The sequence below is a fragment of the Xiphias gladius genome, chromosome 24, assembly GCF_016859285.1.
Source record: "Xiphias gladius isolate SHS-SW01 ecotype Sanya breed wild chromosome 24, ASM1685928v1, whole genome shotgun sequence".
Lineage (NCBI taxonomy): Eukaryota > Metazoa > Chordata > Actinopteri > Istiophoriformes > Xiphiidae > Xiphias > Xiphias gladius.
In genome coordinates, this window is record NC_053423.1 from 14,099,959 (window position 1) to 14,126,446 (window position 26,488).

Genomic DNA, 26,488 nt, shown 5'->3' on the forward strand with positions numbered 1-26,488 from the left:
CTGCTCCGGCTCGAGCTCAGCGCCCGTGCCTGAACGTGTGAGGATGTCCGCAGCGCCCTCATCTGGCACGCCGGCAGTATAGACGTAAAGCGTCTTTCACCTCACCTGCTCCAAATGAATCAGACATTGGAGCGAACTTCCGGACACCTTGGGGTGAGTTTAATGGCTTGTTCACGCCCCCCCCCCAACGGTTTGTGTGAATAATGTATGGGAATGCGGTCCAGAAATAGCTGTGATAACGGGAAAACATTCCGCCTTGCTAGACTGCAGTTTCTGTCCAAAGCTTTAATCAATTTTTCATGCTAGCAGCCCCGCTGTGTTCCTAACCCAGTCCCACTTTTTCCGTAGTATTCCAGCTCGTGTAATACTTGAACCAACTTATTGCTTCGCGACCTTGGACCGATGACACCGTTGCTAAAAAATGTACACTTCTCAACTGAAGTTGCACCTTATCAACGTGGGGGAAAGGCCTTTTCATCCAGGCTACTGAAATACCGCATTTGTTGTTTGGCTCCTGCCTCGGTAATCATAAATTGAAGCTGCTACTTTCAGTGACCGCTTCACCGACTTGTACAGAGAGATTTAATAATTCAGTGTGTGTTCAGCCGCTTGTACAACACCTACTCTTTTATGATACATTATTCAGCCACAAAATGCTGTAATTTCCTCGGTGGGGGGGACAGCCTAGGCCGGAAGACGCTGCGGAAAAACTGCAGCTACTCATCCATACTTACACTAGGGAGGCACGGTGCTAAGCCTGGCGCTGCGTTTGTCTGCCAGGGGACATTTTAGAGTAGAGGCAGTCTGCCTCATCATATTTTTGTACTCTCCTTACCACTGCATTCCTGACGTAGCATTGGTGACTCAGATACAGCAGGACCCAGGTGGAGTTTCTCAATTGTATTAAGGCATTTAAATAGACCGGGTGTGAGACGAGGTTCCGTTTTACGTACCGCACGCGTGAACACGCATTGTGTGCGTGCGTGTTTCTATGTCTCTTTAGCTGGTTAAGATAAAAACGAATGCTGATATGAGCTGTAAAAACTCACTGAAGATCTTTGATTCACATGAAAGAATTTAAAGGGCAGCGTTGTGTTTTGTTTTCAGTAGGTTAGCGTTTGTTCAGTTTTGTCGGTTACTTAAATGCTATCTGTGGAAATCAAGTTTGCAAGGAACCTTTGATTGGTCTGTTGAGGATTCTGAAATCATCGATTCATTCTTCACATCAAAAAACATAAGTGATCTGATTTTGACCAGACTGCTCGTGATGTTAACGATGGCGGGGCATGTTTGTCGCTGAACTGGTTCAAAGGGTCACATTAGCACATTCATGTGCTACATCATTTTTACTGTGCAAGATGGAAGAGATGGGGAAATGCATAGCAAAAAATTTCGTCAGGATTTTAGGGCATGTAATGCATGCCATGGCACCAGACGTATTAGGTTATTATGTAACAGTGGTTTGCATCTGACATTGTTGATCAGCACTAGTATGAGTATGTTAAATGTAACATTTCATGGAAGGTATTCTCATAACTGCTACTGCGAAATCTGTGACCAATCCAGTGACTTTAAGCCTCAATGAAATGCAGCGCCCTACACACAGATAATTGACTCAACAGATTTTATAGGCTGTGACACGTACGTGTGGGTTTCTGTGTGAGATAGGGTCAACCAGTCTGGGGTCAGCAGTGGTTAGTGCCCTTTTACCCTGAGGTGATGTAAGAAGGTGTACATTGCGTGAACAGAGAGATGTGCAGTCTGAGCAGCCCTCATAGCCATAAATGGAAAAGCAAAGAAGACAGCGAGTGACCTATCATCCACTGTCAACGTGGGATTGCCGCTACTCACTGAACAGGCAGCAGACACAGAAATGCACCCACACATGCACATGGAGCACCGGCAGGTACACAGCTGGTTGGAGTCAGTTTTTGACTTTATCCTAATTTTGGGATGAATACCACCGTAGTAATAAATGCAAGAAGAACTAGAGTAAGATAAATAGGGAAAACCCAAAAACAGAATTTATCTTTTAAGACTCCACTTTTGTACATCAATTTTGGGTGTAGGGCATCTTTTATTTTTACCATCTGGGCTCTTGCACAGACACAGACCCTTTGCAGACTCCTGGTAGGTTAGGCTAGGTATGACATCATGCAATGTGACATCACTTCCCTCTGAGGCAAGTCACCGCTCACTCGACTGGAGCGTGAACACATAGCCATGCAGGGGCTTCTGTGTGTGTGTGTGTGTGTGTGTGTGTGTGTGCGCATGCATGTGGGCACATGACATCAAAGCGTCATCACTGCCCATCTTCCCAGCCAAAGCTGTGCCTCTTGAAGCAGAGATTATGTCAGAAAGTGCCATGCTAGCAGAGCTGCTGCGGCTGTTGTTGTTGTGGTGGTATCCTGGATTACAGTCCTTCACCCCTCTCAATCTATGGCGAGTAAGTTGAAAGAAGAGCAGCACTGGGCAGCTGACAGCCTAAGCAAAAGGAGTGGACCTGTTTGCCCAAGTATGAGGAAAGGCCAGTGGGCGCGCAGCTCCTCTGAGTCTGAAGAGAATCAACGGCCAAATTTAAAGGATTCTAAAGAGCAGTTCTCACCACGTGGATGCTCATCAGATGAAGATTCATTGTCAGATTCAGATGCAGAGGCAGAAAGTGCAATGAAGAGGAGTCCGAGGTTCAGTAGCTCTTCCAGCTTCAGAGAAAATCAGCAGCTACAGTCACCAAAGGAGGACAGAGAAGAAGAAAAACTGTCACCAAAGAACTCTAATGGAGTACCTGTCACAGAGCTGGCGGAGACAGAATTAGCAGCAGAATGCATGCGATTGGAGAAACAGGACACCCTTTGTGACACAAATGAAACACCAAGGTCAGGTTTATTCAGGCCTCAACAATTATGGCTGGCAATGACAAGATGCCTCTCCCTCCGATGGCCTCCTTGTCTGTCCATCAGCAGACAAGGTAACAGGAAACTAGCCTACCAAGTGGACCTTGACCAATCAGAGGACACCCAGTCGTCTCTTAGCTTGGAATCAACCAATAAGAGCTCTAAAAGTGCATCTACCTCAGATGATAGAGAAGTGACGTTGGTGAAACATGAGGAAGAGGAAGTCAGCAGCAGAGGGGTTAAAAGTGGTCCACCCCCTCGTTGCAGGGTTTCTTTTTCTTCCCCCATGTTGCCAAGAACCAGACAAACTACAGACTCTGTGTTAGCTTCAGTGATCCTGGAGAAAGAAATGTTCCTGAGGATTGAGCTGGTAGATTCAGGCGAAGAGAAGGATGATTTACGCTACCGGGCAGAATGGAAGCTGTCAGAGAGAACTAAAGAACTGGCAGAGGGAGTCTGGCTCTCTCGAAGCCAAAAAACTGATGGATTGACCTATTAAGTTAGAGGTTTGATTGCCTTTGATGGGGCAGACTTTATATCATGCACCCATCAAGTTAGGTTGGTTACTGCAAGCATTAGTACGTTGGTTATTATAATAATCTAATATTAGTTAGTATGACTGGTGATATAGAAATGGCCTAGATTTCATTGAATAATCTGTATTTAAGGTTTGCATGATGACTGTGTAAACTGTAAGCTGTGTGCTGATGCAAATCTAGTGACTGTCACTAACTAATTAGAAGTACTATTTTCAGAAACACAGTACTGCACAGATAGTGTTGATGTTTATTTTTCCTCCTTTCTGGGTCTCTCAGAGAACTTTTTTTATACATGGCTGGTTCCATGTATGGGAGGCAAGGAAGATCTAGAATATGTCATGTACTGATGAATAAAAGTCTTTTTTGTGATTTAAGTTTTATTTTATTTTATTTTTTTTATGAGAATTAATCCCTTATCAAATACAGGTAAATAGTGTGTAATGATGCTGGAAGTGGACACTTACAGTACAGTACATTGTCATATCATGCTCAATTTTGGAAAATAGGATTTAAAGTCATTTTGCATCAGAACAGTACAAGTAAAGCAAAATGTTTGTATAAAGATACTAAAGAAATTTTAAATGCTCGATGTGTGCCAGCAGTCTTTAGTTAATTCTACTGACTTTTTAAAAAATGGGTTTTTTTATTTTAAGTCTTTTAAAAGCATGTTTAGTGTGAGTAAGAACATAATGGGAGTTCTGTAAACGTAGTTCAAGATGTCTGTCAGAGTAACTATGTTTCCAAAGTGCTTTAACAGTCTTTCAGCTGAAGAAAATTGAGTGGGTTTTTTTTTTTTTTTTGTAAATTAAAGCCCAAATCTTACAGCCTTCCATTACAACATTATCAGATAAAAGAAATGGAAAATAATGTAGTCTCTTCAAATTCTGACTGTCAAGCGATACTTTTTGAAGCCATCACATGCAATATGACATTTTGTGGCTGTACAATTAAGATTTTACATGACAAATGCTCTTATTATTCCTGCTTTTCAGAATAGGGGCATCCGTCAATGTTTCTGTGCATAGCTGGCAGCTATTTTTCAACATACATACACACAGCTTAGCAAATTTTTTACATAACAGAAATACCACTAATTAAAGGCTATGACTAGGTATATATATATTACTGTATGTATGTGTAGCCTCTAGTAGCAATACTATTACATCTGACTGTGCCACTATAGATTTATAATTTGCAAAATGTAAACTGTTGGTTTATGTATTATTTACTTTATTTTTTGATGCTATTAAGCCTTGAACAGTCATTCACCGCATTTTATGAGTTGCTTGCCATGTTTTCATTTCTAATTCACTTACATCCTGTTTTTGGAAACACATCCAAAGCTATTACTACAACATGCTAACTAATTCTGTCTTTTAACATAACAAAACAAACTGTTCTTTTGCTCATCTTTTTTTCATTCTTGTGACTGATTATCGTAACAGTACAAAACTGTAGCGTATTGGCATTAAGGAGCTGTCATGGCTTGTGGAGGAATGGAAATAGTTGCATGACAGGGACTGTATGTGGCCCCTAAATCACTGTAATAAGGAGTTCTGGGGAAATAGTAGGCTGAGAAAGGAGGATGGAAATGGAGGAGTATGAAAGATAGACCGGTAGGAGTTAGAAGTTTAAACATATGGGCCAGTTTGAATGCATTAAACTGGAACTATCAGCCAGGTAGTTAACCCTAGCTTTTTGCCTTTAGTTTCACTCAGTCATCAATGAAGTATTCTGTGCTGAGACTCCCAATTACCAGTATGGCTCTGGCACTTATGATGAGGGTATGTTTCATATATTCTGCTGACAAAGTTAGAATCCATTGCTGCCTGTTAGAACCACATGTAAGTGGCAAACAAATTCAGTCAAAGTGTACAAATGCATTTATACTTGGTATAGGCTGAAGCATAGAGTCATGCATATATCTAAAAATATATTTAGAAATATGCAGAGAAGTTACATTCTTTATGTGTGCACATTTTTGATACTGTATATTCGGTCCATGGCGAAAATTGAAAAAAACAAGATGAGAGAATGAAAGTGTCTCCAAAGGCATTATGTACATATGTGAAAAGAATGAGGAAAGGGGAAGAAATTAGCCTCATCTGTTGTTAGCCAGGAGTTTCATCCCCGAAGCATCAAAACTGGCAACCCATCATCACCAATAACTTCCTAATGAGGCAAATGATACATGAACCAAAGACGATGACACAGTCTTGTAGTGAGTGATCAGTGATTCCTGTTGGGTAACATATCATTATATACTAAATGTGTGACTCCTCATCTCTGAGTCATTACAGAGTATTGATATGAGAATAAGTAGCAACTAGATGACTAATAAGTAATCACTCTACGGCAAAAACAAAGCAATTAAAACAAAGCAATTAACTCTTCAGCTAGTCTTCTTAAGATTAGTGTAACAACTTTGTGATTTATGCTTCTGATGTATGTAAATTAATTCAGGCAATTATTTGTTTCTTTAAAGTGTTTCCATATCCATTGTTACTAGTTAATTAACTTTAAGTTATGTACAAATTAAGTGACACTTTATTAATCCTTGTGGAGAAATCATTCTGCATTTTTAGCCATTCCACAAATGTTATAAGAAACTCTTGGCTGTGAGCCTATTTTTAGTTTTGTTATGAAACACTAAAGAGTAGTCCAAGCTCCTGAAAACCCTGAACATTAACAACTTAAAATCATCAAATCTGCTCATTATGAAATTGTCTTGGATAGCATCTTAGATGAATTAGTTAATGGAGTTACATAAATGTTTAAAGTCATATTCCTTTTTGGTATGGCAGGGAAGCAAAAGTCACAAGCATACATTTTACATCCATATGTAATCAGTTATATCAATCTGCATTGCTTCGTAAATCAAAGTAAATATATGATCGTTTTTACATTTAAGTATTTTTTTTAATCTTTGCATTATGTTGTGACACTTAAGTATGAAACAAGTGAACATGTACAAAAGCCAAATAAATATGAATACCCAATTATAACATCAACATATAACAGGTGGATGCTTAACAACGTAAGGTCACCTGTCAATAAGCAGAGAAGAGTTTTTCAGTTTGAGAAATTGTATTTTTCTTTGTCACAAACTACTCCATCCTGGTCCCTTCACTACTGAACATTAAGTTTTTCATGACTTTGTCTTTGGCTGGCTTTTCCAGAAACTATCAGCAGCTTGACCTTTTCTGGCAGGAAGCACTCAAGATTGTAATTACTCCGTCATACCTGGGCAATCAACAAGACTGCAAGAGTGAAAGAGAGACTTGTATTTCATCTGTTTTCAAGAGAAGGATAAAGTATAGAATGGCAAGTTCCTCTTTCCCATTTCATCCTCCGTCATACAAGTGTGTTTGTAAACTGTGCTGGAAGGAACACTCCCCAAAGATAGTTACATAACATAGTGATGGACAGTAAATCCCAACAGAGGACACACGTTCCAGTTGCCAAAGGACAAATGTAACCTCATGGAATTTTGTGGTCTTAGCACGCCAGCCAGGCAGTAATTGCTTTATCTCCTTGGCCTTTTAGTTATATTCTAATTGATTTCAAGCTTTTTAGAAAAGCCATTATGCTCTACCCCCCAAATTAAAGCCCACTAAAATTTCATACCCTCTCTTAGATTATGTAATGACCAAAATTTTAATGTAATCTCCAAATACATGCATCAATGCATGCAGTAGGTAGGAAAAGCAAAGATTGGTCTGACTAACTTACATACTGTAAATATTTGTCTGGGTCTCTGCTGAAATCATTACTCCTTTAGGAATGTAAAATGAGACCCGAAGATATCTATCCCACTTGCTAGGCTTCAAGTAAATAAGATAGGATTAGAGTATATTGAGGAGGCAATTTCTTTGGGAGCCACGATTGTGACTCAGCAGCTGTCATTGTCACCTCACAGCAAGTACATTCCAAGTTGAATTCCCAACCCCAGTCCTTCCTGTTTTGAGTTTGTGTTCGTACGTGTTTGCTGTTGTTTCCTCCCAGACAAGGCCTATGTTGGATGAGTGATCACCCATGTTGTATAGATTTAGCTGTGTACATACTGGGCAGGTAATTCCCTATTAAAGGGGAATTAGGGGGGTTAATTCCCACCCTTCCAGCCCACTTTGCTTTCTTCATATATCATAGATGTATCCTATCATTTGCACGTGTATGGACTGCATGTGTTTGTGTGGTGCAAAGCATGCAGATTTGACTCAGCCTCAGGTATGAGCTTGCTGAAGTAAACTAGCACCGATAGTGGCACAGAGAAACAAAGGGGACACTTGACTCAGGATGATGAATTGGAGTTGGAAGTCGATAGTGCGTATGTGGTGCTTGTCTGTGGAGGATAAAGGGGAGTGTGACTGATGATTCCAGCAGTGTGTTTGTGATGACAGCCAAGATTAGTCTGCCCTGGACACGTGCACTCTCTCACCAAAAGACTTTGCAGATTGCCAGAAGTAATCTGGTGACATCACTGGCTGTTTTGGATTTCTGTGAGATGTGTTTGACCGTTTGTGCTCATAGTCTTCTGCATGCTGATGTTAGGTTTTTGTGTATGTGCTTATTCTGCATGCTGACTCATAACATTTTGTGTGCGTATGTTTTTGTATGTGCACGTGCAGACATGTACATGGAATGCCAAGGTGGCATTATGCTACAGCACAGGGCTGGTTGACTATTTGATAGATTACTATCAAGAGACTCCTCAGTATTCGTTCCTGCTGTCACCTGCACACACTTACACTCTCATGTGACACCATGCTAGTATGGTAGACTGCACATAGGCGTTTCTGACAGCAGTGCAGTGGGTAGTTTTCTGCTTTTCATATAGTACTTGGAAGATTCATAGAATTGGTTGGCTGGTTAACATTACCGAGCTTCAACAGAAATTCACTCACATTGTAGGCGAAAGCTTCACCTGGGGATTATGTGCCTCAAAGCCATAAAGGACATTGCTGCTAAAAGAGAGATTTGCATGGCTAATTTCCACTAATAATTCCCATTAATGTTGCCCTTCCTCCATCCTCACCCAGAAAATCCAGCAAGCCTGAAGCAACTGGATTTGCTGTGCTGTAAGATGATTTCTTCTCTCATCTGTTTGGTTTCATCATAGTTTCTTCATCAGAACTAATAAAACCTTTTAGTTGACTGATGATATATTATACGACCTAGATGACAAAAACCTTTTAAAATTGACTTCCAAATAATTGGTTAGGGTTAAATAGAACTCGCTTAGGGTGGCAAGGTGGCACAGCAAGAAGGGCAAGAGGGTTCAAACCTACCGGCCAACTTGGGCCTTACTGTGTGGAGTTTGATTTCACCCCGTGCCTCCGAGTACTCTGGCTTCCTCCCACAGTCCAAAGACATGCAGGTTAGGTTCCTTGGTGACTCTAAATTGCCTGTTGGTGTGAATGTGAGCGTGAATGGTTGTTTATATCTATATGTTAGCCCTGTGATAGACTGGCAACCTGTCCAGGGTGTACCTTGCCTCTCACCCAATGTCAGCTGGGATTGGCTCCAGCCCCTCCACGACCCTCAGAGTATAACAGTTATAGTTAATGAACGGATGGGTGGAACTTGCTTAAAACCTGTCGGACTGCTTGTATGCTTGGTCAAAACCCTTGTAAGAAGACCAAAATTTACTTCTTTAAACAAGAATACGATTTACGATTTAAGAATTAAGATTTCATACCCTATCTTAGATTATGTAATGAACACAATTTTAACATAATCTTCAAATAAATGCATCTGTACATGCATTAGGTAGGAAGAGCAAAGATCTGTCAGATCAGTCAGATTGGTCTGACTGACTTAAAAAATTTTTAATCTAATCTCCAAATACATGCATCAATGCATGCAGTAGGTAGGAAAAGCAAAGATTGGTCTGACTAACTTACATACTGTAAATATTTGTCTGGGTCTCGGGTGAAATCGTAACTCCTTTAGGAATGTAAAATGAGATGTGAAAATATCTTTCCCTCTTGACAGGCCTCAAGTAAATAAGATAGGATTAGAGTATATTGAGGATGCAATTTCTTTGGGAACCACGATTGTGACTCAGCAGCTGTCATTGTCACCTCACAGCAAGTACATCCCAAGTTGAATTCCCAACCCCAGTCCTTCCTGATTTGAGTTTGTGTTCGTACGTGTTTGCTGTTGTTTCCTCCCAGACAAGGCCTGTTTATACATATTTAACCAAGGAAAAGTGTTAACTTTGTGACAGTAAAGGGGGAAAAAGGCAGCAACCAAACATATATATATATATATATATATATACACAAATGTATTTTTTGTTTGATGTTTAACCCTACTCCATTATACATATAGGATGAGAACAGTATGTTATGACTGTTAATATGGATCTATAAGATATTTCATGGAACTACAGTATGTCAACTGTGTGTCTAATGTATCTCTTGGATGCTACATCTTAACCTCTTCTAATCATTTACACTGCATAAGCTAAACCTGTGAGACCGTATGTGATGGTCCCAGTTCAGTAGTGTAAAAAGTAATTGAAATACTTTGTTTAATAATGTTTAGTTCATGTCTCCATAAAGACCTGGAAGCCTGAGCTGTTCTGATGTGAAAAAGTCAGGCTTAAATACCAGTCACTGATCTAAGTCTCTCATTATGGTCAATAAAAAATAAGTACCACTAAATATAGAGTGTGGGGGGGGGACTAAAAATATAAATGCCTCTGTGAAACAATTAATTAGTACTATGTGGGTGAACAGCAAGATGAATTTGTGTTCTGACTACATTTTGAAGAGATTATGCTTGTAATATACAGTATGGCAAGTCTAATGGATTTTATAATGTATACGATTATACATGGTATCTTCAGTTTGCCTTCAACTTTTGCTGAAGAGGACTAATTTTAATAATGTCTGAGAAAAACAATAGTACTTCTAAGAAAAACAATCAGTGATATAATGGAAACACTGAACAAAGTCAGCCATTCCTAATTTAAGGGTAAAAAAAATCCCTGCAGAAATCCTATTTTATGGTTCAGTGTGACATGGGATAAGCCATGATGGTCCATTTCTGGTTTTACAATTCTGCGTACATTCTTGTGAAACTGGAAATCATTTTTCATGACATGCCTTGAGAGGATTTCCAGTTTCATAAGCAACACTAGCGAAAAAAAGGCCATGTTAGACTGTGATATTGCACATTTTAAAAGGGAACCACATTGCTAGATATTACTGAACTTTGCAAACTGCATGATACAGAATAAGTGCCTTGTTTTAAGGGTTAACTGATCTGTATTTAATTAGCTTACACAGAATAGTAATAACATTAGCACAGGAAAAGTTTTTTGCGGTCAGAACAAATCAGATGACAATGTGTTGTCATAGCAACCCTTGCAGTGTTTTAGGTGTCTGATTTTTTTTTTTTTTTTTTTTTTAATGTTTTTTGATTCTACCTAACACAGCCTAGTTGAGCTGACTAGTCTCTCCTTTGGAACTTGTCTATATTTTTCTCTCAATTTTCCTAACATAAATCACACTTAACTATATCATGAAATATTGTGGTCTGGTCAAGATTAAAAAGAGGTCAATACCAAACAAATTAATTAAGTAAATGGTTTCAGGTTATATGTCAATTCACACACTGTTACAGCAATTGCAGATATTGTGTCAGACTAATGAATCAACCCAGTTCATCAGCTCACAGTGTTTTATGATGTGATCAAGATGAAAGAAGACATCACTGAGGAATAGAGCATTTAAAAGTAATTATTACAGATTATACAGACAAAGAAATGTCTTAATCACATGGTGACAGCTCTTGCAGATCTTGGGTCAATGTTCTGTGCTTTCTTGATGCTCATTGGGGTAGTTTTGAGAACATTAGTTTGGCTCCTTGGTTGGTATGCTGTGTTAAATTTATCTTGCAGAGTCTAGAAAGAGTTTGTTGGCATGTGGATAAATTCTGTATCCTGGATGGAAACTATGTCCTTGGCCAGAATTGAGTGGGAGCCATTTTAGTTTCCCAGCATGCAACAATTCAAACTGTTGCTGTCATTGCAGCAGTCATTATTCATTAATAAACACTGATTTTCACCTGTAAAGAAATCTAACTTGTAACTTGCATGTATATATGTAACAGCCATAGCAGTAGCTCTAGCAATAAATTATAGTAAGTAAAGCAATAGAGCTAAGGATGCATGCGATGTTTGAGACAGGGCAGTTTACTAAATAGAAGAGATATTAAGAATATGTGTGTTCTTTTGGTTTTGTATATATATTTCAAGAAGATGCATGCTTTGTTAAAAGGCAGTGTCTTGTAATCCTTAGTCGGATGGGCCAGATGTTTGACACAGAAGGGAAAAACTAACCAATATGACACAATACATAAAATATGAACTAACTTAATTTCACCTCCGAAGTGCTTCCATTATGTCTCTATTGAACATGCTTTATGTGATAAGGCTAAGCAATAAGCTGTCCTGTAAAGGTAGAGAAAAGACAGCTGTTGACTAAAAGCAAATGTGTGTTTTTAAATGTCTACAGGCCTAAAGTTATTCAGTTATTTCTTTTCTATTTCAAGTATAATCTAGGGTTTAAAGCATGCCTATGTACCTTTCAGTGAACTATAGCAACCAGTGGTTTTTACTGAATAACAGCATATTGAATTTACCTACATTTCCCGAGAGAGTGGAATGGGACCAAAAACAGCAAACAAATGTGCCATAGCACAGCAGTAAGCAAGCACAAGTAGAGAAGACTTCAAAAGTCGCTCAATCAGTTATCTAATAAAAACCTCTGTTTGTGCAGTACCTGACCGTGAGAGGAAATAGTAGCAAAACCAGCTGAGTGTTGAACTGAGGATGGGTACATTTATTGCTTAGACCATTCAGCCCCTCAATTGAATGATAAATAATACTAATGTTGTTTCTTAAAGTTACACGGGCTCACTCTCATTAATGAATTTTAGTAAAACAGAAGACAACCATGAAAGATTTGAAAAATGAAGCACAGCATATCTTATCAAATTTCCTCTATTAAATTGATTTCGCGTTCTTAGAAGGTAAAAAAAAAGACATCAATTGTCTGCTAGAATGTGGTTTTATGGTGCTTTACTGCGTTAGGCAGACTGGTCATATAGCCTATGAGACTAAAGTAGGTTATGTGTGAGAGAATCACAAGGTCAACTCTGCCTATTCCATACAAGATACTCATACAAGTCTATAGGTTCACAGGCATAGCACTCCTCTTCTTGCCCATGCTTGCTTGTGTGTGCATGCGTACCTATTGACTTCAGTTGGGGCTTTTTTAGACACATTTGCATCTTCCCCATTGTACTCATTTTGCACGCCTCGGTGAACAGTGTATATTTCAGAGTAAGTTGCATGCACTGCCCAACGGAGATTCTGGCATCCAAGCTGAACACTTTCAACAGCAACTATAAATAAAACAATGAGATACATTCTTGTAGTGAGAAGTAAGAGCTAATAAAATAATGTTTTGTGCCAATTCACCGAACACCGCTTTATATAATAATAATTTTTCTGTTTTACAAGCATAAAAAACATATGTTTCATCTTAGTATGTAAGGAAAAGCATGACTATTGCTTTGAAATTTTGTGAGAGGCGGTTGATATTATTTTTAGGCAGAGTTGCGTAATGCCTTGTCTTTCTCATTACGACACCAAGGATCAAATGGCAGAGGAGAGCTGGACTGATGGAACACTCAAGTGAAGAGAGGAAAAAGACCAGATGGGGCCAAATTGCCTGGCAGACATGGGCTGTCTCATATCATAGCAACCCTATTGGCCGTCTGCTTCGAGGATGTGGCCAACAGGTCTTCAGAGAACTACAATAAGTAGGTTTAACCTGTACCTTATGTATATCCCAAATGATGCTGTAGCTTCACCAAGAGTTAGGTTTGGACAGCCCTCATAAACTCATAGTCAAAAATCTCACCTTACCATGAGGGTTTCTATTGGTCAGCTGACGAAGAAAAAAAACAAAAACTCAGGCTTTCTGTCTGAAGTGACAGGTTACTGAAGTTTACAGAATAATAATAATAATAAACATAGGATGGACAACTGGAGAGCAATGTACCAGGGTTATGATAAATATATCCACAAAACACCCGTTTCTCTATCATAATGTGTAAAAGATTTAGATAGTAGGGTTTATGCCTGGGTTCCATTATTTAAACCTTGCAACTGGCTTCTTATTGGTCCATTTCACGTGATGTAGTTCCTATTTATCAGCAACTGATGACTACCAGAAAACAGGCAGTTAATAAATAAACCTTGGTCACCTTTTTCCTCAGCTGGCAAGTTGACAAGGACTTCCAAGCAAACCATTAAACAAATTGGTGATCCACAATTTGTTGATATCACCATATTTTTTTTAAACAGCAATTAACAAGATGCATATCATGTACCAGTGACTGTTGAGACAATATAGAAAAATATTATTAGGTTGTATTCCACTGAAAAAATAGTAGCTCTCCCTCTCTCAAGTCATCACGCGATAAAAGTTAAAGCTGTAAATACTGTGTTTGGGAAAGTGAAAATCAGATCCAAGTGAATTTAAGATTTTCCTTTAAGTATCTAGGCATGGAAATTGTGAGCTTTTATGAATAATTCGTATGGTCTAACTTTGGATCATTTTGGGAAAAAAACTGGATGTTTTATTATGTCTACGCTACGTTTTGGACTAGGTCCATATGTAGCAGAAAGATGTAGCAGAAAGATCTAGCATAACACACAAGGCTAGAACCATGAAAATACTGATTCATACACAATCCAAGGGGCTCGCTCAAATTTTGCTCTGAATGCCAAGGTGAGAATTAGGTCAAGCGATGGGATTATCAATAACCAACCACCTACCATTGCACTCATATACTTGATTTAATGCCTAGAATTTTATCATTTATTCTACCAAGTTAATTTATGAAGGATAAAATGTAATGAATACTAAGCATAACATTTTTCATAATTCTGTTTAGCAGAGCTGAGTTGCCACAGTGCCACCTATAAATGCACATTAATTCAATTGTAACTTTGATCTTTCCAGTTTAGCAGTTGTAGCGCATCCCTTAGCAGTATCAGTGTATGTGAGTGATAAATGTGGCTGGAATATCGCTCACACTCCCCTGCACACACAATCACACAATCAGCACAAACACTTTCTTGCTGAAGCAGTCTATTAGGAAACCTGTTCCCTCACCCAGGTGTGCAGTTATAAAAGTGTGCATTCACTATCTGAAAAATACCTGTGTGCCTCCAGAATAAATGGGCTGTCACCATACCAGGTAGGATACTGTCAGCTAAAGAACATTAAGTGCAAGGCAGAGAAATGCAGGAAGTAGGCAAATCAATCCATATTTTGTCTTTTTCCCAGTGTATTTTTGTCCATATGTAACACATTTGAAACCTAGACATGTATGGTAATTGGAAAGCTTTGCTAAAACTTTTTAAAAAACAGCAATCTGGTTGTTACCGAAGGTAAGAATGAACTATGTGAACTACAAAGATAGATTTAAGCATGCAAGCGAAAGTAAGGCACACATTATGCCGACTTCAAAAACGCATGCGACAGCTTTCATGGAACTTATAAAATAGAGAAATCTCCAAGAGATAGCAGGGTGGTTTATCTCTACAGGCAGCCATGGTCCAGGCCCGAAGGCTCTGGCGGAAATCAGTCACTTGTGTGTATGTGTGTGTGTGCAAAGTTTGTGTCACAAAGTCATTGTCTGAAGTTTTTCTTCCTGCTATCTCTCCCACTCTGATGTGATTTTTATTCTCTGCAGCTGTCTTGCTTCAATCAGCCTAATCGTTTTCCTTGTTAATTGCTTCTTTACCCTGCAGAGCTGTCATGTCTCACAAAGTCTGTGAGAAGAATAGTGAGTTTTAAGATCCGATGTTTTCTGTGCTACACCTGTTCCAATGTTACCATTGTGTGCATCCTGACGTATTGTTCACATTGAACTGTAACCGATCTAAAACAGCAGCTCAAATTTTGACGGGATTTTTGGCATGAAATAAATGTGTAAGTTTAAGATCTGTACCAGTTATGAATGTAATGTAAAGCTAAAGTAAAAGTAAGTACTAACTCATCACAAATTTGTTCAGCAATATAGTAATCAATTGTACATTATTTCGTAATGTTTCTACCCCACTCCCGTGTGTATAGTCCCTGTGTATTTAGCCTGGATAGATAAAGTGGAATCAGTGGCACATTGACAACTTCCATGTCATCAGTGACTTATGTAAGAATGTCTGTGTTGTAGCCATAGTATCTGATAAACGTTAAATCCTGCTAAACCGAGTATGTTAATGACTCTGCATGCATGTGCATCTCTATCTCCTCATTATAAACATGTGACCAATATACCCAAACTCATTGCTTGAGCAAGAGACTGTAACTAATAAACATGTGCCTGTGATGTAATTATCATGTAAATTATTTAACGCTATGCCCATTATCCAGCATTCAATAAATAATCATGATTAGTTATTAGAAATCAACACATTGTCTAATATCTGCCTATAATGCAGGCAGCTCAACAGCCAACATTGTTTGGTTTGTTGGAGTTGAAACGTTTTCCTTCACTTTAAATAGTTTAGATGATGCATCCTTCTCAGTGTTGGAGGTGATGGGTGTTTTGGACCAGTATCTTCTAATTCCATCTCCAAACAGAATCCCTTTAAACTGCTTTTCAAAAGAGGTTTATTCAAAAACAGATATCCATAGAAACACATTAGCTAGAGCTGGAATAACTGAAGCCAAGCGTGGCTTATTACAACAATTTGAATTGTGGGACAAAGTCATTACTGCCAAAATAACTCATTTATAAAAGCTAGAGACAGCAGTGTTGCAATAATTTTTATAATTGCCAAAATTTCAGCTCTCTCTTTGTGTTTTAGACAATCCGCTTTGCACTGCTACTTCAATGACATCCAGCATATATCACTACCTATTCATGCAGGAAAATACAGGGACTATAAAATAAGATAAACATAAGCCTTGACAGTTCTTAAATTCTTATGCATAAGATTCAAAAAGAGAAGTGTAAGATTTGTCCATAAATAATCAGATTTTGATCTGTTGCTAAAGCACACTCAAGAAACTTCAGAATTTCACATTTACCTTTTGAGCCATTTAGCTGACACTCTTATTTTAGTGTGTGAGCAGGTAACAGGTCAGTCTATTGCTTTAAGGCCTTGTCATACCACATTAGTTTATGCCAGCATTAAGCTTGAGAACCTTCAGTCACACGTCTCAAACCAAAGGAGAATCACCACTTGCTTTTACAGCAGCAGGATGAGGAGACAGGCACACATCAGCATAAGAACTGCCTTGACACTGGGTAAAGTGCAAAGACACGTGAAAATCTATAATGTAAACCTTTGCCCTCCAGCTAAACAAGACACCACCGTCATATCTCACCCATTTTATCTATCACCCCACTCTAGCCTCTTTTTACATGCCCTAAGTACTTCTCAAGTCTGCTGTCAGTCCCTGCTTGTCTATGCCCTTCTCCATAGATTTTTGATGTACAGAATCAATTTAGGATAAGAGTTCTCTAACGCTGGCTGATGGGCATGTAAAAGATGGTCAGACAAGTAGAGTTCAAAACTGACAATCTGTGTCTGGATACGCATTAAAGCTTATTCAGTGCATTCTGTGTCACCTTGCCTTAGGACAGAAAGGGAGAGAGGCAGAGAGGGAGAAATATTCATGACTGGATGAGCATCAGGGAGAAATGGAGCAGGAATTTGAAATGGGTGAGAGAGGCAGTACACAGCCTCCACACTTTTATACAAATTTTTTTTTCTATGACTATTTATCATTAATTTCATTTTGTTACCTTTACATGCCTTTGTTTTTATGTTATTAAATCAGGAAACCATATTAATTTGCTGATTAGCTACCATAAATGTGCTTGAGGGGGTTATATGTTGGTCAAAACAACAACCTCATCATATTTTGATTGTAAACACTGAAAGACACAACAGTAAAATTGTGATAGTCTGAGCGCATGGCACAGCGAAATTAATTAGTGTCTTTGCGAAGTAGTTAGTGTTGGAAGCTTTGTGATGCAGTAAGTACTTGAACTCATGATTGCTAAACAGTCGATAAGCTAACACAGTTAATTCAAGGAAACATGTTTGTTTCTAACCCTAACTCTAACTATGCAAAAGCGCAAGCAAATCCATTGAAATGAATTCATTTCTGTCCAGAATTTTACTGATATAAATGCTGTCAATGAGATCAATAGGATTTGGTCTCTGGCTGTTACTGTCATTATGCAGTATTGGTGTGGCATCCTTTAACTAATATTTTCCTACAGTGCGTCTTTTTTGGTTTTGGCATTAACGGCATATAGAAACACAGAGGCTCTTTTTGTTCATAGTTGTTATGCGTCTGTGTTTCTTGGGGAATATGGAAGTATAAAGTATACTTATGCAGGCATAGACAAGCTTTTGTTTTGTAAATTAGTGGTTAGGACACTGCTGTTTTAATAATACGGTATATAGAAATTGGCAGGAAACAGTCTATTTCAGATTTTTTTTTTGGGGGGATGTAAATGAAGATTTTCAAGGGAATTCTTTCAATGTAGAACTGTGCAATAATAAAAAGAATTGACATTTATCAAATTAACTAAAAATGCTGGAGAGATATTCAAAGTTTACTATTAGTAGAGGTACTGCTGCCAATCTTCATAAAGTATGAGCTGACAGCTGTTTTAATTAACAAAATATCTAGTCTGTGTGCCCAAAGAAATAGCTCCACAATCTTTTTCTTCCTCCTGGAGAGTGTTTTAAGCAGCAAAGAATTAAAATTGCTTTTGAATCCAAGGTCTGCTGCATTATTACCACATTATTACAACATGTCATATTGATGTATGTATTGATATAACAACTTGGTCACCTTGCATTTGGAGGAAGGGACAGTAACTGTGCTATACTATGCTATGCTGTGCTATGCCTCTCTGACGTGTTGTGTTGGCTCATGTCCAAACTGGCACATTTCCTGGTGGCTATGACAGCTGCCAACACTGCTGCCCATAGGGGGATGTGATATGCAATGCGGACTTCAACAAAGCATAAGGCCACATAACAATCTTTTCACATTGTGTTAAAGTGCCAATGTACATCTCCCCTATGGGCCACTATTGTTTGGTATATGCAGCTACAAATTAAAGTGGAACGGCTGTGCTGATTCACTGGCAATTGAAGAATGAATGAAAGAAATATAATGCAATAGATAGTGAACCCTGCTGGATTTTCAGACCGATGGCTTTATAACGGAAAATGTTTAGACTTCACTGACTTATCGGAGCAATGTAATGAACTGGTGATCTGTTTATTTGCCATTCCCCAGTAGATGCTGCCACAGGCCCTGTGACCCTGATTAGGAATAAGTGGGTTTTAGAAAATTAATAGATAAATAGACCATGGGATAATATAAGATCAAGCGTGTGTCATGATGACACTAGTTGGAGAGCACCTGCCAACCAGTGTTTATTGGCTGCTTTATCTAACAGTATATATAATTGCAATTTCATGTTTCAGTCTGATGCTAAGTTGTGCATATGTAACAAAATGAACTATTCATACATCTAACTAATGCTTCACCACATCATGTAATAAGGTGGAAAATCAGCTCTGGGAGTGAATGCATGTTCCATGTGATCCCTCCCAGAGTCATCTGAACCCGCAGTCACCAATGACTGTTAAATCCTCAATGGCAGGTAAAATTCCAGATCGGTCAGTCCATCACAAGTTAAGTCACAAGTCACCAGGAATCCATTTTTATGCCTCCTTGCCGGCAACAGCTGTGGCTGGAGACATTGTGTTTTCGGGTTATCCGTCCGTCCGTCTGTCCCATTCATGTGAACATGATATATCAGGAATGCCTGGAGGGAATTTCATTACATCTGGCACAAATGTCCACTTGGACTCAAGGATGAACCGATTACAATTTGGTGGTCAAAGGTCAAAGGTCACTGTGACCTCACAAAACACGTTTTTTGCCATAAATCAGAATTTGAACACCGATTATGACAACATTTCACACAAATATCAAACAGGATAAATGGATGGAAGTGATGACATTTTATATCCAAAAGGTCTAAATGTCAGCCTCACTGTAACGTCATAATGTTTTGTAAATAAACTTACTAATTTTTTTATTAAATTCCATCGAAGTCTTCACTACATATATTATATGAGTCTGGAAAGACACAGATGTAAACTGCAACTTGCAGAGGCAACCAACCGCGAGGCGGTAATTTTAGATTCTAGTCTAATATTTAGTACGTAATATAGAGAGATGTGCCTGGGAATTTTGCAAAATTTTGGCTAAAAAGTTGCAATAAACTATTAGCTGTCACTTAATGAACTGGCAAGGGCGGATTTACTGTAAACATGATCACAGATTTGCACGGTGTCCTAGTTTTCCCACAGCTTTTATATCAAATAATACATAAATTAACATCTCAGCAATGGTGTTCAGAGGATAGTTGTATCACCTAACTTACTAAAACAGGTTACTGGCAGTAGTGAAGCAACCAAAGCAACCAGCTATTCTGATCTTTGTATCCACACACCAAACATATAGGTCACACAATTTGTCAGAGTACTGGACTGAAGTGGTAACTTTAATAACTTTTTGTGAGAATGGCTTCTCATGCTTGCATTTTTACGTGACACTAGAGACCATCTTGCGATATCTGACAGATACATGAACACCTGCCAAAGTACTCATAACCACCGCTGTGGTAGTTCCCTGTATAGTCGGTGTCTCCAGGACCACATTTTGCCATGATGACACGTGCACACGCGGACTCACAAGCTGAAAACAATACCAGCTACGCTGTCACATCTGGTAATAATTTAGAGTCTCCCAACCCACGAGGAACCAAATCTTAGTGCTTTTTGCTGTGAGTCAGCAGTGTTTACCAAACTGTGCTGCCTCGGGAAGTTATTTAGGCCGATTTGTGGAACCATGATATTTAATTCATGCATGTGCTGTGTAAGTAGGAAGGTAAGTTAAATTTGTCTTTGGTGGAACAGTTACATTTTTTAACAAGCATGCAATTTACCAAAAATTCATTAACACTGATCTTTTAATATTAATGCCTCACTGAAAGTGTAGTCACAACTGGAATTTAGGTTTCTCTCTTCCTGATGATGAGTATTTTCAATTTGATCAATTTTCTTTTTTTTGAAAGTATTAAGTGCAAAGGTGATAAAAAAACAACACCTCCAAGCGCTGGACATAGAGCAGCGATTTCTCACAGCAAACCTGAGGCAGCGGTTTTTTAACAAGCATGCAATTTACCAAAAATTCATTAACACTGATCTTTTAATATTAATGCCTCACTGAAAGTGTAGTCACAACTGGAATTTAGGTTTCTCTCTTCCTGATGATGAGTATTTTCAATTTGATCAATTTTCTTTTTTTTGAAAGTATTAAGTGCAAAGGTGATAAAAAAACAACACCTCCAAGCGCTGGACATAGAGCAGCGATTTCTCACAGCAAACCTGAGGCAGCGGTTTTTTAACAAGCATGCAATTTACCAAAAATTCATTAACACTGATCTTTTAATATTAATGCCTCACTGAAAGTGTAGTCACAACTGGAATTTAGGTTTCTCTCTTCCTGATGATGAGTATTTTCAATTTGATCAATTTTCTTTTTTTTGAAAGTATTAAGTGCAAAGGTGATAAAAAAAAACAACACCTCCAAGCGCTGGACATAGAGCAGCAATTTCTCACAGCAAACCTGAGTTAGCAGTTCAGATTTTGTCAGCACAAAGCCATAATTCAGCTGCTGCCATCACCATCTTTTTCTAGCAACAACAGTAATCCACAACCTTCCCTTCCATCTTTTCTAGAGTATATAAGGCAGCTGGGCCTCTACCCAAGCGTCCTCACCATTACTTTTGAAAAGTTTTCTTTTCAAAATGTGAGTAATTGCAGTTGAATAGGTACTCCTCCTCCGCATTCTCCAGAATGAACACCAAACACGAGTCCATTCTGACAGATACAGTGCAAGCTTCACTTTAGATCTGAGTTCACTGAGTCAGGAGGATATTTCTAGGTCAGTGAAACAGACAAGTAGTAGTATACATTTCAGATGTAATGTAGATTTCACCTCTTTCAGAGATGGAGAGAGTGTGTTATGCTTTATTTAGCTATGTAATCTGTCATCTCATTGGAGTAATCTTGTCCTTGTTTCATGTTTCATCACTTATTCATGACGAAACCAACAGGCCAGTGGTAAATGTTTAATCCTATAAATGAGAAATTTAGAATGAACTCTATTTTTAGCCAGGAAGGAACAGTTAAACAGAGGAAACACTGTTCTTCAAAATGAGGTCATGGTTAAATATGTATTTCCTGTGGTGAGAGCAGTATTTATCTTGATTTAAAGACCACGTCTAAATACCTTGTAATTTAAAAATCATAACTTATTAATGCTCTTTATGTTTGCATTAAAATTTAAAAAAAAAAGGCTGTAGGATGTAACATGGAGGCTGTGAAGATGTTTCAGTGTGTACTACTTTACAAAGTTGATATCCTCAAATGCATCGATCCAGGCAGAGGCATGATTATTCTTAGTAAAAGACCTGTATTATATATGTAAGCAAGAGAGTGAAAGAGAGAGAAGCTAGGCCGATGACGTGATTGAAGAGAAAGTCTTTTACTAAGCTATACTGCCCTCATCAGGGAATAAAAGCAAAGGCCTGAATTGCTCATATTAGGAGACAGGACAGACTGTTAGCTGTGTTCAAAGTATTTGATTGGCGAAGTTTGTTGGGCAGTGCACAGCTTAACCATGTCGTGAAATGCTTTGTTCAGTGTAAAAACATAGCTGAAGTTCTGCTTGTTTTGAAGGGGAGCGGCATGATGTGTATCTTAGTATGCCCTCACATTGAGGCTGAATGTGTTTAAAAATGCGGAGTATGAAGAGGGAAAGAGTCAATGCTCTGCTTATTAACTTGTTATCCCAGAGAGAAATCCTTCTTATGAAATTGTTTCGGAAAAAATGCTCAGGCTACGTTGCAGTATTACAGGTACGACGTACTGCTTAGATTGAATTTAAAGTTGGAGTTGTGAGGTAGAGTTTTTGGAAACCTTTGATATTTGCATTGTTTAAATCAATGTTTACTCGCTAGCAGTCTTTGCTGAAAAATTGCCAAAGCTTTAGCAATTCTGCCTGAAGCTTTACACCCAACTGTAGATCAGTGACATAGTGTAAAGCCATTTGTAGGACTGTGTATTGTGCCACACGCATGCACATTTGTGTGCGTCCTTGTGCATACGCATGAGAACAAATTAACAGACTCAGAAGAACATTGCCCCATAGCATCACTAGTGTTTAAAAACTCCACAAGGCTCCTTTAAGCCAACCTTTCCTAAATATGAATATTTTTTTGCATTTGCAGCTAAAACTTAACAAAGTCATTATTTGGCTTGTGAAAAAGTATTCCCATAGTAGACAAGATAAACCCTCAGCCTACTCAAACAAATAGTTTTTCTAGAGTCTTGCATTTTTACACAACACCAGAGACCATCTTGCGATATCCGACAGACACATAAAAACCTGCCAAAGTACTCATAAGCACCTCTGTGGTAGTTCCCGCTATATTCCGTGTCTCCAGGACCACATTTTGCCATGATGACACACACACACACACACACACACACACACACACACACACACACACAAACTCACAAGCTGAAAACAATATCAGCTACGCTGTCACACCTGGTAATAATTTAGAGTCTTCTAACCTACGAGGAACCAAACTGTAGTGCACATATGTACTGTTTTGCTGAGAGTCAGCAGTGTTTACCAAACTGTGCTGCCTCGGGAAGTTATTCTTCTAGATTCATTGAATTTGTTACACCCTTGCTGCTGAAAAGAACCCTCCTACTACAACATCAAACCACTAGATGGAAACAATGATCTATTTAAATCCACTGATCCAACATTGTCTTTGTGTCTGACTTTCTCACGTAACTGCTCAGGTTTAAGAGGGCCCCAAGTTCACATTACTCCTTAAGCCAACGAGAAAAAAGATAATAACCACTTTGGACTCAAGTCTTGGTTTACATAGGTAGTGTCACAAATAAGGTTCACATATGTGCTGTCTTGTTTTATTTTGCCTATGTGCAGTTGAAATGGAAATATATATAATTGCTAAAATTAAGTAAAATTTCTGTCATACTAAATTAAGTGCAGTTCTTTAAACTGAAAAAGCTGACACTTTTAGTGCACTACCCTTAATCATATTTTTATTTCAGACAAATCTAGTATAAATATTACTTACTTAGGTTGATCAAGACAGAGAAACTAATAGGTTACTTAAGAAGATGAGTGACGACACAGGAATCCAGCTTGACACGAAATATTAGACAAAATCCAAATATGAGAATATAATCATGTTGCATTTTCCTTGCACGAATGTAACTTTCTGTCATGTCCAGTACTGATATTGCATTGCACCATTTAAAATGTCACATTAAAGTATATTTTTCAAGTGTGATGGGTAAATTATGGATTGAATTAATTCTTTTCTACTGCTGGAGATGTGTGTGTGCGTATGTCTCAAAATCCCACTAGGGTTAATTAGAAGGAACATGTCTAATATCACTGCGGAAAGTGTACCCATAACCTCTGTCTTCACATCAACAACAATCACACAACGTGTGGTTATCCGTCCCCAAACTCATTCTTCCCTTTACCTTCCCTTGTGTCTTTCAGAACTGGGATACACTGTGACAGATCCTCTCTGGCTAAAGAAACGATGGAGTCCGCTCGCATGGAGAGCCTGAGGGGCAATTTTCCCTCCCCCTTTTTTCACATTTTCTTTTTGCTTCGTCATATTGCTCACACACACACACACACACACACACTCTGCTTGAGTCTGATGAATAATATGTTTTCTCCTCGCCTAATATGAGAGCATGCACAGACACACTCCTTTTCCTAATCTCCCCTGCTTTGAACGCTGACTTTATCCTATCTGACTGAGTGAATCTTTATACAGCCTCTTCACACACAGTCTATGGGGATGGTAATAAGAAAGAGTTGACTTCCCTATGAGCTTTCTACAGCAACAGGCAGAGTGAGTGGGGAATATGATGCCTGTGGATGTAATGCTTCAATAAGCCAAAGACATGAATCTGGGGATCTGATTCTATGCCTCCAACATCCTGCTTTTTCATTTCTCTGTTCCATTTTTCTGCTTGCATTTTAACTGCCAATGGTGTTCACACATTTATCCTTGTGAAATGGAATGGGATTTTTTTTTCCTTTCTTTCTTTTTAAGAAAGGTTGAATAAACATTTGTTCTTTGTCAGTACCATTTATCTTCACACGTATTGTGACTTAGTCCAAAGCAGTTTTCTCCTTTTGGCTGCTGTTAGAGGAGTGTAGGGGTTAAGGGCCCTTCTAAAGAGCACCTTCAAGAGAAGATATTTTTCACTTGTGTTAACATGTATGGTATTTCAATAACTTTCCATAGTGAGATTTAAACAACGGCTCTTTGAATTTACACCAGTAATTTACAGGCCAGTGTGTACCTGTCTTAACTACAACCCTATGTCTCCTAGTGCTTGCTGTTTCTTACTTTTAACAATTGACAAGTGAAATAAAAACATTCAGTCCAAAAAAAAATTTTTTTTATCCAAAAATCCAGTTATGACAGAGAGAAATGGAGCCTCAGTATATTTGCTCAGCATACAGTAATAAAACACTGGAAGTTATGCTATCCTTGAATCAAAATGGAATGATTACCAAAGCATCCCGTGGAAATGAAGTCCAAATGTCAGTGTGTGTGGTGGGGGCATGCAGCTTTTGGATGTGGGTAATTCGTCTAACTAGTAACATGTGACTGACGCGAGATCTGAAGCTTTCCTGGGTGTCTCATCACATGCCATGTACATAAACAGTGTCATACATTTGACATTTGCTTCTGTGTTTAGGAACACAAGTGGAGAACCAGATGAGTGTGATTTCAATTTTATATGACAATGCTGTCGTCATCTGCTGTCTATGTTATGGTACTGTAGAGCCAGTGGAAAATTTCAATTTAGTGCTCATTATGTAGCATTTCTGATATGTTTAAAACATTAAAATAGCATTTTCAAGGATCCAGTTTATATCCAGTTTATGTTATCCTTGTGTCAATCAGTATGACGTTTCCTCTTACATTGATACACAGTATTTTGGCATGAAATACTGCATTTAAGACCTAAATGTACTTCAGATAATATCTGCTTATATACCTTGGATGTCATAGTATATTCCTTCATTAAAGTTGAAATATTTTGTTTTTCTTACAATAGATGGGGCTTTGCTTTGACAAAAAGTGTCATAACCTAGAGGAAAATTGTGCATGCTTGACATAACTGACAACATTTTAAACAGTATACCAGATTTTTGACTGATTAACTGCTCATGCAGCTAAGGGTTTCTATTCATTTTCATTACAGTTTGAAAATCAACCTGCATGAACTTAACATGTGCTTGCATACAGTAATCAACAGTGAACATTCCTGTCTGCTTTTATTTTTGTCAAAAGTAAAACTATTGTTACAGTAATGCAGCTGGAGCTCATGGCTGATTTGAATGCTCTGCACTGCATTACTGCACAATGATTACATAACCTCCGACGATAATGAAAGTGGATGTGTGATGGATTATCTGACTTGAGAAAGCTTCAAGTCTCTGCATGTTTATTTATACACTGTGCTGTTATACTGTAAGTTACCATATATGTTCTACTGTGTTCCAGGTGCACTCACTGTGTACCTGGAACACAGTGAGGTCCCCTCAAAGAAATCACCTAGTACAGTTGTTCCAATCTCTGAGCTAAATAGGCCTATGCCATCATCTCCCCAGCATGAGACTTTTCCATTCCACTTAGACACACACAGCCTCTTCTGTTGCATAGGGTTCCAGTGTGCTATTACTGAAAGTTATAGGAAAAGCAAAATACAACACTTGCTTACCAACTCAGTGCCGTTAATCCATGGCTTCTCTACAAGTCGCCCAGATCTGA

At 38.5% G+C, this 26,488-nt stretch overlaps 1 long non-coding RNA gene across 1 annotated transcript; it reads left to right on the forward strand.

Annotated features, from left to right (window-relative positions):
• LOC120786181 lies at positions 1-25,853 on the forward strand. The gene is made up of 3 exons (XR_005706670.1): positions 1-153; positions 13,102-13,270; positions 24,187-25,853. It is a non-coding gene; the product is annotated as an uncharacterized LOC120786181 (long non-coding RNA).
• Positions 25,854-26,488: the final 635 nt, after the last annotated feature.